The sequence below is a fragment of the Sciurus vulgaris genome (genome assembly GCF_902686455.1).
Source record: "Sciurus vulgaris genome assembly, chromosome: 5".
Taxonomy (NCBI): domain Eukaryota; kingdom Metazoa; phylum Chordata; class Mammalia; order Rodentia; family Sciuridae; genus Sciurus; species Sciurus vulgaris.
Window position 1 is genome coordinate 51,191,792 of NC_136465.1, and position 12,875 is coordinate 51,204,666.

A 12,875-nucleotide genomic window follows, 5' to 3' on the forward strand; every position below is an offset into this window, starting at 1 on the left:
GAAACATGAAAAAGGCCTAACACAACACAATGCATACTGGACTTTAATTTAAATGGAAAAAAATTAGAATTTTTGCCAGATTAAAAAAACATAAAAGGATTATAATGAAAAGAACAGTCCTCTGCCCTACTATCTTCTACTTCCTCTCTTCCCACCAGTCACCACTTTTAATATAGTTATGATTTCACGTATTCTAGCAATCAGCTCTGTATTAAAAAAATAAGATTTATCAACTTTAAATGTCATCCACTCACCCTTTTCTATGTCAGTTAGGGATTTAGCTCCCTCACACCTTTTCCACCCTCACCAAACACTTTCACCTACATTTCCTGTTCCATTACAGGGGACTCCTTCCTCTACTCTAGTTAGGTGTGATAAGAGAGTTAGTAACCCAACTCTTTCTCTTCATTGAAATTTGTGTCAGCTGAACCTTTATTTTAAATTATTAGAGTTGGTAACACTCATAGCCTGCTTTACAACCATAATGAACTTTCCTGATACTTTCTTTTAAAGTGATTTTAAATATTAAAAAGTAATTAACAGCATTTATATTATAATGGCTGTAAACATTGTTCATCAAATATTCAAATAGCACCTACAAACAACGCTATCTTCCTGGCACTTGAACCCCTCACCTAAGAATGATTCTAACATAAAATTCAAGCTTATAACATTTTAGTTTGCCTTGTATTTGAAAAATGTCTTTCTTGTACTTTCGTCCTCTCAATTTTCTCATTACTCTTTTGTTGTTTCTGAAGAAAAGCACATGTGCTGACATATTATGTCTTCTCCTTCATTAAAATTCCCAATTGTCTTGTGGATTCCTATTCATTTCATTCTTTACTTGGAATCCATTTTGCTTCTTGAAACTCAAGTTTTTTATACAGGCTTTTTTCCCCCCTTCCTAAGTTTCTGGTTACCTTTTTGCATCCAATGACATTATTTTATCTTTATTAATTTTTTTTGAGTGCACAACCAATCTATTTGGTTTTAATAGATGGTCATACTATTTCTCCCAGAAACCTCCCTTTCAGGATCCTCATGCTCTTATCTGGACACGGATGCATTCTGAAGTCTGCTGCCTCTTAGATTCTACTCATTTTAACAACAACAATAACAACAACAAAAACCCTTCCCAATCTTTTCCAGTAAGGGAGTGGGCAGGAAGTAAATTTTCTGAGGACTTATCCATTTTCAAGTGCTTTTATTCTGCTTTTATTCGAGCAGAATAACATTTATCTTGTAGTCTTCTTTCCTGTTTTACTCTCTAGAGGCCTTTGGATTTTTTTTTCCCCCAAATCTCTTGGGTTCTCAAATTCTGTAATAAAATTTCCAGCTGTGGCTCCCCACTTGCTGTCCCCCCAACCTATAATCTCTCTCCCTAAAACTTCTGATATGACATGTTTGTCATTTTGGTTTACTTTTTGAGAGATTTCTTTGACTTTATCAGCCTCCCTTTGTATTGAATTCGTAATTTCAGCGATCTTTGTCTTTCTTTATTCTTCCTTCCCACCCCCCATAAGTTCTTTCTAATTCTGTTTGCTTCTTTTTTCTTTAATTTTTTTTGTGTTTTTTTATGTTTTGTCTTGTTTTGCTTTCCCCCCAGCTGTTTTTTTGGAGAGGGAGGTACCAGGGTTTGAACTCTGGGGCACTCAGGTACTGAGTCACATCCCCAGTTCTATTATGTATTTTATTTAGAGACAGGGTCTCACTGAGTTGCTTAACACCTTTCTTTTTTTTTTTTTTTTTTTTTTTTTTTTATATTCGCAATGGAATTTTATTCAGTCATAAAGAAAAATGAAATTATGTCATTTACAGGAAAATCAATGGAACTAGAGACCATTATGTTAAGCAAAAAAAAAGTCAAAAAGTTAAGAGTTGTATGTTTTTTCTCATATACAGATACTAGAGAGGAAAAAAGAAAAGAAAGATGGGGGTGGGTCTCATGAAAATCAAAGGCAGATCAGTAGAGGAAAGGGCCCAAGGGGTGGGAGATGGGATGGAGGGAAGAAGTGCTGGGGAGTGATATTGAACAAATTATGTTACATTGTATATTGTATCCTTGTTTGAATATGTAACAACAAATTCCAACACTATGTACAACTGCAATGCACCAATTTAACAATGTGGGGTAAAAATAAGATTTTTTTTTTTTTTATTGTAAACAAATGGGATACATGTTGCCTCTCTGTTTGTACATGGCGCAAAGGCATACCATTTGTGTAATCATAAATCCACATACAGTAATGTTGTTTGATTCATTCTGTTATTTTTCCCCTTCCCCCCACCCCTCCCACCCCTCTTTACCCTCCATACAGTACTTTCTTCCTCCATACTTGCCCCCCTCCCTAACCCTAACTCTAATCCTAACACTAACCCTTCCCTCCCCCCCATTATGTGTCATCCTCCACTTATTAGCGATATCATTCGTCCCTTGTCTTTTTGAGATTGGCTTATCTCACTTAGCATGATATTATCCAATTTCATCCATTTGCCTGCAAATGCCATAATTTTGTCATTCTTTATGGCTGAGTAATATTCCATTGTGTATATATACCACAGTTTCTTTATCCACTCGTCAATTGAAGGGCATCTAGATTGGTTCCATAGTCTGGCTATTGTGAATCGAGCAGCAGTGAACATTGATGTGGCTGTATCTCTGTAGTATGCTGATTTTAGATCCTTTGGGTATAGGCCAAGGAGTGGGATAGCTGGGTCAAATGGAGGGTCCATTCCAAGTTTTCTAAGGAATCTCCACACTGCTTTCCAGAGTGGCTGCACTAATTTGCAGCCCCACCAGCAATGTATGAGTGTACCTTTCTCCCCACATCCTCGCCAACACTTGTTGCTTGTATTTTTGATAATCGCCATTCTAATTGGGGTGAGATGGAATCTTAGGGTGGTTTTGATTTGCATTTCTCTTATTACTAGAGATGTTGAACATTTTTTCATATGTTTATTGATTGCTTGTACATCTTCTTCTGTGAAGTGTCTGTTCATTTCCTTAGCCCATTTGTCGATTGGATTATTTGTATTCTTGGTGTAGAGTTTTTTGAGTTCTTTATAGATTCTGGAGATTAGTGCTCTATCTGAAGTATGATTGGCAAAGATATTCTCCCACTCTGTAGGCTCTTTCTTCACATTGCTGATAGTTTCCTTTGCTGAGAGAAAGCTTTTTAGTTTGAATCTATCCCAGTTATTGATTCTTGCTTTTATTTCTTGTGCTATGGGAGTCCTGTTGAGGAAGTCTGGTCCTAGGCCGACATGTTGAAGATCGGGACCTACTTTTTCTTCTATAATCTGCAGAGTCTCTGGTCTGATTCCAAGGTCCTTAATCCATTTTGAGTTGAGTTTTGTGCAGGGTGAGAGATATGGGTTTAGTTTCATTCTGTTGCATATGGATTTCCAATTCTCCCAGCACCATTTGTTAAAGAGGCTATCTTTTCTCCATTGCATATTTTTGGCGCCTTTGTCTAGTATTAGAAAGTTGTATTTATTTGGGTTTGTGTCCATGTCCTCTATTCTGTACCATTGATCTACCTGTCTATTTTGGTACCAGTACCATGCCGTCTTTGTTACTATTGCTTTGTAATAAAGTTGAAGTTCGGGTATTGCGATACCCCCTGCTTCATTTTTCCTGAGAAGGATTGCTTTAGCTATTCTGGGTTTCTTATTCTTCCAGATGAATTTCATGATTGCTTGCTCTATTTCTGTAAGGTACGTCATTGGGATTTTAATTGGGATTGCATTGAATCTGTATAGCACTTTTGGTCGTATGGCCATTTTGACAATATTAATTCGGCCTATCCAAGAACATGGGAGATCTTTCCATCTTCTAAGGTTTTCTTCGATTTCTTTCTTTAGTGTTCTGTAGTTCTCATTGTAGAGGTCTTTTATCTCTTTTGTGAGATTGATTCCCAAGTATTTTATTTTTTTCGATGCTATGGTGAATGGGGTAGTTTTCATAATTTCTCTTTCTGAGGATTCCTCACTTATGTATAAAAATGCATTGGATTTATGAGCATTGATCTTGTAACCTGCCACTTTACTGAATTCACTTATGAGTTCTAACAGTTTTCTGATGGAATTTCCTGGTTCCTCTAAGTATATAATCATATCATCCGCAAATAGGGATAGTTTGAGTTCTTCTTTTCCTATTCGTATTCCTTTAATTTCCTTGGTCTGTCTAATTGCTCTGGCCAGAGTCTCAAGAACGATATTGAATAGGAGTGGTGAAAGAGGGCATCCCTGTCTTGTTCCAGTTTTTAGGGGGAATGCTTTCAGTTTTTCACCATTTAGAATGATATTAGCCATGGGCTTAGCATAGATGGCCTTTACAATGTTAAGGAATGTTCCCACTATCCCTATTTTTTCTAGTGTTTTGAGCATGAAGGGGTGTTGTATTTTATCAAATGCTTTTTCTGCATCTATTGAAATAATCATGTGGTTCTTGACTTTAAGTCTATTGATATGGTGAATTACATTTATTGATTTCCGGATGTTGAACCAACCCTGCATCCCTGGGATAAAACCCACTTGATCGTGGTGCACTATCTTTTTAATATATTTTTGTATGCGATTTGCTAAAATTTTATTGAGAATTTTTGCGTCAATGTTCATTAATGATATCGGTCTGAAATTTTCTTTCCTCGATTTATCTCTGTCTGGCTTGGGTATCAGGGTAATATTGGTTTCATAGAATGAGTTTGGGAGGGTACCCTCCTCTTCTATTTCATGGAATACTTTGAGAAGTATTGGAATGAGCTCTTCTTTAAAGATTTTGTAGAACTCGGCTGAGAACCCATCTGGTCCTGGACTTTTCTTTGTTGGTAGGCTTTTGATGACCTCTTCTACTTCGTTACTTGAAATTGTTCTATTTAAATTTTGTATGTCCTCCTCGTTCAATTTAGGCAATTCATATGTCTCTAGAAACCTGTTGATGTCTTCGAAATTTTCTATTTGGTTAGAATATAGATTTTCAAAATAGCTTCTAATTATGTTTTGTATTTCAATCGAGTCTGTTGTGATATTTCCTTGTTCATTCCGAATTTTGGTGATTTGGGTTTTCTCTCATCTTCTCTTTGTTAGAGTGGCTAAGGGTTTATCAATTTTGTTTATTTTTTCAAAGAACCAACTATTTATTTTGTCAATTTTTTGTATAGTTTCTTTTGTTTCAATTTCGTTGATTTCAGCTCTGAGTTTAACTATTTCCTGTCTTCTACTACTTTTGGTGTTGGTCTGTTCTTCTTTTTCTAGGGCTTTGAGCTGAAGTGTTAGGTTGTTTATTTGTTGATTTTTACTTCTTTTATTGAATGCGCTCCATGAAATAAATTTTCCTCTAAGTACTGCTTTCATAGTGTCCCAAAGATTTTGATATGATGTTTCTTTGTTCTCATTTACCTCTAGGAATTTTTTAATTTCCTTCCTAATATCTTCTGTTATCCATTCATCATGTAATAGCATATTGTTTAATCTCCAGGTGTTGGAGTAGCTTCTGTTTTTTACTCTTTCATTTATTTCTAACTTCAAACCATTATGATCTGATAGAATACAAGGTAGTGTCTCTATCTTCTTGTATTTGCTTACATTAGCTTTGTGGCATAATATATGGTCTATTTTAGAGAAGGATCCATGTGCTGCTGAGAAGAAAGTGTATTCGCTCTTGGTTGGATGGTATATTCTATAAATGTCCGTTAAGTCTAAATTATTGATTGTGTTATTGAGATCTATGGTTTCTTTGTTCAATTTTTGTTTGGAAGATCTGTCCAGTGGTGAGAGAGGCGTGTTAAAATCACCTAGTATTATTGTGTTATGGTCCATTTGGTTTCTGAAATTGAGAAGGATTTGTTTGACATACATGGATGAGCCACTGTTTGGGGCATAGATGTTTATGATTGTTATGTCTTGCTGATTTATGGTTCCCTTAAGCAGTATGTAATGTCCTTCTTTATCCCTTTTGACTAGTTTTGACTTGAAGTCCACCTTATCTGAAATGAGGATGGATACCCCAGCTTTTTTGCTGAGTCCATGTGCATGATATGTTTTCCCCCATCCTTTCACCTTTAGTCTATGTGTATCTCTTTCTACGAGGTGAGTCTCTTGCAGGCAACATATTGTTGGATCTTTCTTTTTGATCCAATCTGCCAGTCTATGTCTTTTGATTGATGAGTTCAGGCCATTAATATTCAGGGTTATTATTGAGATATGATTAGTATTCCCGGTCATTTGGTTCATTTTATTTATTTATTTATTTATTTATTTATTTATTTATTTATTTATTTATTTTGAGACGACTTGGTTCTTCCTTTATTTGACAATTCCTTTAGGATGGTTCCTCCCATTGCTGATTTGTTTCTTTGTTTTTCATCTCTTCCTCATGGAATATTTTGCTGAGAATGTTCTGTAATGCTGGCTTTCTTTTTGTAAATTCTTTTAGCTTTTGTTTATCATGGAAGGATTTTATTTCATCATCAAATTTGAAGGTAAGTTTTGCTGGGTATAAGATTCTTGGTTGGCATCCATTTTCTTTCAGGGCTTGAAAAATGTTGTTCCAGGCCCTTCTAGCTTTTAGGGTCTGGATTGAAAAATCTGCTGATATCCGTATTGGTTTCCCCCTGAATGTAATTTGATTCCTCTCTCTTGCGGCCTTTAAAATTCTGTCTTTATTTTGTATGTTGGGCATTTTCATTATAATGTGCCTTGGTGTGGGTCTGTTGTAATTTTGTATATTTGGAGTCCTATAAGCCTCTTGTACTTGATCTTCCATTTCATTCTTCAGATTTGGGAAATTTTCTGATATTATTTCATTGAATAGATTGTTCATTCCTTTGGTCTGTTTCTGTAAGCCTTCCTCAATTCCAATAATTCTCAAATTTGGCCTCTTCATGATATCCCATAGTTCTTGGAGATTCTGTTCATGATTTCTTACCATCTTCTCTGTTTGTTCAACTTTGTTTTCAAGGTTAAATATTTTATCTTCAATGTCTGATGTTCTGTCTTCCAGGTGTTCTATTCTATTGGTTATGCTTTCTATGGAGTTCTTAATTTGGTTTATTGTTTCCTTCATTTCAAGGATTTCTGTTTGGTTTTTTTTCAATATCTCTAACTCTTTATTGAAGTGATCTTTTGCTTCCTGTATTTGCTCTTTTAACTGTCGATTGGTGCGATCATTCAGTGCCTGCATTTGCTCTTGCATCTCGTCATTTGCTTCCCTGAGCATTTTAATTATGTACATTCTGAACTCCCTTTCTGTCATTTCTTCTGCCATGCTGTCATTGGGTTTCATTGATGTAACATCTAGATTTGTTTGCAGCATTTTCTTTCCTTGTTTTCTCATATTGTTCAGGTATCAGTTGACTGCTGTGATATTGCAGATTTCCTCTATTGTCTTATAATATCCCTGAAGATTTCTATTATATCCCCTCTTAGTCTTCAGTAGCCTGAAATCTTGGAGGAAGTTGATAATGCAGTGCTCCACAAGGGAGCTGACTCCCTAGGGGTGGTGGCCTTCTGGTGGGGTATATTCCCTGCTAGTGGGCAGAGGTACCTTCACTTGCTGATGAATGGTCATCCAGAAGGGAAGTAGGTTGTGGGCTGATGCAAGACCAGTTTGGGCCTGTGTCTCTGATTTTACGGTCCTTTTGGGAGAACCTCACCCAACAGGGAGGAGTCACCCGTGGGGAGGTCTCGCTGGTCGGTTCTCCTCCCAGAGGTTCCGTTCAATTCACAACTACCGCCTGGGCTGGGCAGCCTTCTTCTGCAATGTTCCCAGGGACCCGGACCTACCTCCTGAGCCTGGAAGCCTCACCCTTCGCAAACGAATCTCCTTCGGCTGCCTTTCCTCAGAGAAGCTGCCTGCAGTCCTGGAGCCTTCGCTCCGCCCCTCAGTTTGTCTGTGGGGCCCTTCCACCAAGAAGCCGTCTAGGACCCTGCTCTGCACTTTTCGCCTGGCTATGCGGCCCCTCCTCTGAGCAGCCACCTGGAGCCCCTTACAATCGCTCCGAGTCCCAGTGACCCGCCACATGCCTTTTCCTCCGGCAGCCACCTGTTGTTCCGTGGGGTCGCTCTAAGACCAAGTGACCCACCATGCACCTCTTTCTCCACCAGGCAGTCACCCAGAGATCTGGTGCGTCAGGAGTCCCAAGAACTCACTGTGCACCTTCTTGTCCCGACTGCCTCTCGTAGCCCTGGTGCAGTCACTTCGAGCAAGCACCCCGCCGCGCTCCTCCTCCTTCTCCAGACAACCCCCCTATGTTCAGGAGCGGATGCTCTGGGACCAAACCACTCACCACGCTGTTCCACCGGATAGCCGCCCAGAGCCCTGGCGCAGCTGCTCCAATTCCAAGCGACGTGCCGAGCCCGTATTTCTCCTTCTCCTCTGGGCAGCCCCCTCTTCAATGCTCCCAGCTGCTCCGGCGGGGGGAGGGGCGCTTCGCTGGCCGTTCTACTTTGCAAAGATCCCTGCTTTTGGGGCTACCGCCCCGTCCAGGACTCCTGCCCCGTCCGGGACGCCTGCCCAGTGGGGGACTCTCGCCCGGCTGCTTTGAGTTGGTCCCAAGGCTCTCTATATCTCCTCTTCTTGAGTCCTGAGTCCTGGAGCAACACGAAACGCAGCCACCCTCTAGTCCGCCATCTTGAATCCCCCAACACCTTGCTTTTGCTGAGGCTGGCTTCTTACTGGTGATCCTGCCTCAGTAAAGACAGCATCTTGCTAGTTGCTTAGGGCTTCACTAAGTTGCTGAGATTGACTTTGAACTTTCTATCCTCCTGCCTCAGCCTCCCAAGCAGCTGGGATTACAGGGGAGCACCGTCACGCTGGGCATTTCTTTTATCTTTTAAATGTGGTGCTGAAGACGGAACCCAGAATCTCTCTCATGCCAAGCACACGCTGTACCACGAGCTCCATTCCAAGCCCTTCCTCCTTTTCCACAGCATCCATCCTTATTTCATGGATATGTTATTTACCTGTAACTTTGCGGTTGTACTAATTTTCTTATTTAAAATGGTGTCTTCTGTTTGTTTTCTTTTGTTTGTTTGTTTGTTTGTTTTGTTTGAGACTGAGTCTCACTCTGTTGCCCAGGCTAGTTCCAAACTGGAGGATTTAAGTGATCCTCTGACCTCAGCCTCCCTAGAGGTTGGGGCTACAGATATGTGCTACCACACCCAGCTCTTTTGTTTCATTAACCAATTCTGTCTCTTCTAGGGATCAATATCTTTCTCTTTGTTGACTTGTTCTTTCTCTTCCAGGTTGTAGGTTTGACTCAAAGTTCTGGTGATCTTTGGTTGTTTATATGTGGAAACGAGGAAAGCCAAAGGTCTACTGGGAATGCCAGGTGCAGAGGTGGTGTTTTCACCTGGGCACACTTGGTTTTAGACTGGGCAGGCAGACTGGGAGGGGTCACTATGCAGAATGCTGAAGAGAGTGACATTTTACTCGATCACCAGTATCACCTTAGCTACTCTGGTTCTCCCTAGGAGTCCTTTCAATTTCTTTAGAACTGTATATTTCAAAAAGCTAGAAGGAAACACATTTTAAAGTTTTCACCATAACAAAATGATAGATGTTTGAGGAGACAGATGTGTTTAACCTGATTTAAACATTACATGGTGTGTACAGGTATTGAAACAGCACATATTGCCCTCTTTATATATATATATATATTTTTTTTTCTATTTTTATGTATCAGTTTAAAAGTAAATTTAATATAATTAAAAATTTTTTTTTCTTTGTTTAGCACTTAAACATCTGGCTACCAGACACTCTGGGTAGAAAAGTGGGAACTACCAGGGAGGATTGATTTTAGCATGTAGATCTTTAGTCGATCTCCCCTCTCAGCCCCACTTCAAACCAGCCACAGGAGTCTGAAGGCTCTGCCCTGTAGGTCAGGGCTCACTCACAAGCCGGCCACCATCACAGTCCCTCCATCAGCTCTTCAGGCTTCCTACCACCTACTTCATCGGTCACCTTCTCTTCTGTACATTTTTGTTTTACAGAAATGTGTTGAACTCTCTTGTTTGTTGATGACACCCCTTCTATTCTTTTGTTGGAATTTTAAAATGTTGTTAATTATCATTTTATTTATTTATTTATTTATTTTGGAGGGGTGCTGGGGATTTGAACCCAGGGCCTTAGGCTTGTGAGGCAATCACTCTACCAACTGAGCTATATCCCCAGCCCCTATCATTTTATTAGAGTTTATAAATTCAGGGACTCCGTCTGTCTGCTGAGACAGCACATCTTCCATTTCCTTAAGTTATCAAGAAATAATTTTATTATTTTCTCAGGAAGAAAGGGAAGGATATCCTGAACTGCAGGTAATTTTGATGGTTAGAATGATTGGAGTTGAGGAAATTCATGGACAATGAGAATGTTTTTCTTCTGATTTCCAACAGGATTCCCGAAGGCATCCGTTGTTTGAAGGCAGAACTACCTGGCATCCTCCAAGTCACCTCAACTGTATTTTTTCTTTTTTCTTTCACACCTATGTAGTCTGAATTTGTGACTAACACTTTCTCTCATAGATGCTTATTATACACTATGTAAAATACACACATTGTTTTACTTAATCCTTACAACCCTACAAATTAGACATTAGTATCTATTATTTTTTAGGATTGAGAATATTTTCATTTATTGAATTGTGCTATATACAAAATCACTACCCCCATACATCCCATATACTTATCAGAGATGATGAAGGATTTTGTTGGATGAGAATAATACTTAAAATTGTTGGATTTTGACTTAATTGGATTACCCTCATAATGTGGTGGACCTTGTCCAATCCTCTGACGGTCTTAATAGAATAAACACTAACCTCTCCCAAGCAGGAAAGAATTCTGTCAGCAGACTGCTTGGGGACTCAGACTGCAACTCTCCCATGGGCCTCTAACCTCAGGCCTAACCCTGCAGATTATAGCTTCAGTTATGTGAGTCAACTCATAACTCTCTCTCTCTCTCTTTTTCTCCTACATATATATACACACACTGCCTACCATCTTAAGTTTTTTTGTTTTGTTTAAAAAAAAATTTTAATGGTTCTTTCTGGTTATACATAACATTAAGATTCATTTTGACATAATCATAAAAGCATGGAATATAGTTTCTTCTAATTCAGTCTCCAGTACTTCCCCTTTTCCTCTCCTCCTCCCTTTCCCTGTTTTCTTCCCTCTACTCACTGATCTTTCTGCTATTTACTTACAGTTCTTTTTTTAAATTAGTGTCTTTGTGGATGTATGTGATGGTGAGGTTCACTGTGGTATATTCATATGTGTACTTGGGAAAAGTAGGTCAGATTCATTCCACTCTTTGCCTGTCCTATATTAGTATCTTTATTCTATATTTCGCTAAATGTAGATGTGCCAGTCACCTTTCAATTACCATAAAAAACCCTGAGACAATCGGCTTATAAAGAGGAAATGTTTATTGTGGCTCATAGTTTTGGAAGTTTAAGTCCATGATCAATTGGCCCTATTGCTTTGGACCTGTAGCAAGACAACAAATACATCATGGTAGGGAGCCTGTGGTGGAGCAAACCAGTCACCTTATGGCCAGGACACAAAAAGAGAAAGAAGAAAAGACTACAATCCTACAGTCCCCTCAAAGGCATACCCAATGACCTTCCACTAAGCCTCACCTCTTAAAGTTCCCAATACCTTCAATAACATGAAGCTGGGGAACTAAACCTTTAACACTTGGGCATTAAGGGAACATTTAAGGTCTAAAATAGTAGAGACTCAAGTGAGGTTAAGTATTACATTCAAGCTCATACTACTAGTAAGTGGTAGAGCAAGAAGTTTAGCTAAGATTGTTTCCACTGAAACTGATCTCCTTCCACTTTCCACCCATATGGGGGAAAGTATATGAGTGTATAAACATCTGTCTCTTTCCCTCTCCCTCCCATTCCCACTCCCAAAGTCTGAGACCGCATGGTATAGTAGAAAATGTACTGCATTCATCTGCTTTACATTGCTGCAATGAAATACCTAAGGAAGGCTAACTTGATAAAGAAAAGGGGTTTATTTAGCTCACAGTTTGAGAGACTGAAAGTCCAAACAGCATGGCATAGGCTCTGCTGAGGGCCCTATAGTATATGGCAGAAGCAATAATCATGTGGGAGTAAGCAATCACATCTTGAAACAGGAAAACCAGAAAGAGACTGGATTCCCACCATCCCTTCCAAGGGTATGCCCCTAGTTGATCTAAGGACCTCCTACTAGGATTCACCTCTTAAATGTCCCACCACCTCCCAAAACCAGCACCCTGGGGGTAAGCCCTCAATACATGACCTTTTGGGGGGACACACTCAAACTATATCTAAACCACAGCATGTACCAATTTTGGAATCAGAAAATTTGGATTTTAGTTTTACCTTTGTCATCTTTGGTAATGTTATATCAATTGCTAAACTTTCCTGATCCTTAGATTCCTTATCTATACAGAAATGTATGAGATCAGCTCTGTCTCAACTACAAGAAATGCAGGAGATCACAAAAGGCCCTGCAGGACTGATGGTATAGGTCAGTGGTAATGTGCTTGCTTAGCATGGGGAAAGTCCTGCCTGGGTTTGATCCCTAGCACTGCACAAAAAGGAGGGAAAAAAACAGACTGGGAATAATAGTGGCAACTCTCTTCTAGTATTTTATAATTTGCAAAGTACAATAACATTGTGAAAAAAAATTTCTGCTTTCTAAGTGGAAACTGTGCCTAAGGCTGTTTTGATACAATACAGATTAGTTCATACTTTGCAAGACCAGAATTGAAATCTAGTTCTCATTACTGCAAATCCCATTATTTTCCCACTTTATCATGCTGCTACCTTATCCACAAGAAGGTTCTTTAATTATTGAATAATTAGCAATAGAATTCCTTCACA